This window comes from Ictidomys tridecemlineatus, chromosome 9, assembly GCF_052094955.1.
Source record: "Ictidomys tridecemlineatus isolate mIctTri1 chromosome 9, mIctTri1.hap1, whole genome shotgun sequence".
Classification (NCBI taxonomy): Eukaryota; Metazoa; Chordata; class Mammalia; order Rodentia; family Sciuridae; genus Ictidomys; species Ictidomys tridecemlineatus.
In genome coordinates this window covers 25,648,921-25,649,834 of record NC_135485.1, presented here as the reverse complement: position 1 = coordinate 25,649,834, position 914 = coordinate 25,648,921, and positions in this window count along the sequence as shown.

Here is a 914-nt window from a genome sequence, read left to right as displayed (position 1 = left end):
TTTTGATGATGTTAGTTCTGCCTATCCATGAACAGGGTATTTTTTCCATCTTCTAAGATCTTCTTCTACTTCTCTCTTTAGGGTTCTGTAGTTTTCATTGTATAAATCTTTCACCTCTTTTGTTAGGTGGATTCCCAAGTACTTTCTTTTTTTTTTTTTTTTTTTTGAGGATATTGTGAATGGAATGTTTTTCCTCATTTCTGTTTCAAAAGTTTTGTTGCTGATATACAGAAATGCCTTTGATTTATGCGTGTTGATTTTATATCCTGCCACTTTGCTGAATTCATTTATTAGTTCTAGTAGTTTCTTTGTAGACCCTTTTGGGTCTTCTAGGTATAGAATCATGTCATCCGCAAATAGTGATAATTTAAGTTCTTCTTTTCCTATTTTTATGCCTTTAATTTCTTTTGTCTGTGAAATTGCTCTGGCCAGTGTTTCGAGAACTATATTCAATAGAAGTGGTGATAGAGGGCATCCCTGTCTTGTTCCAGATTTTAGAGGGAATGCCTTCAACTTTTGTCCATTCAGAATGACGCTAGCCTGAGGCTTAGCATAGATAGCTTTTACAATGTCGAGGTAACTTCCTGTTATCCCTAGTTTTTCTAATGTTTTGAACATAAAGGGATGCTGTACTTTGTCGAATGCTTTTTCTGTGTCTATGATCATATGGTTCTTATCTTTAAGTCTATTGATGTGGTGAATAATATTTATTGATTTCCGTATATTGAACCATCCTTACATCCCAGGGATGAATCCTACTTGATCATGGTGCACAATTTTTTTGATGTGCCTCTGTATCTGATTCGCCAGAATTTCATTGAGGATTTTTGCATCTAGGTTCATCAGAGATATTGGTCTGTAGTTTTCTTTCTTTGAGGTGTCTTTGTCTGGTTTCGGAATCAGGGTGATGTTGG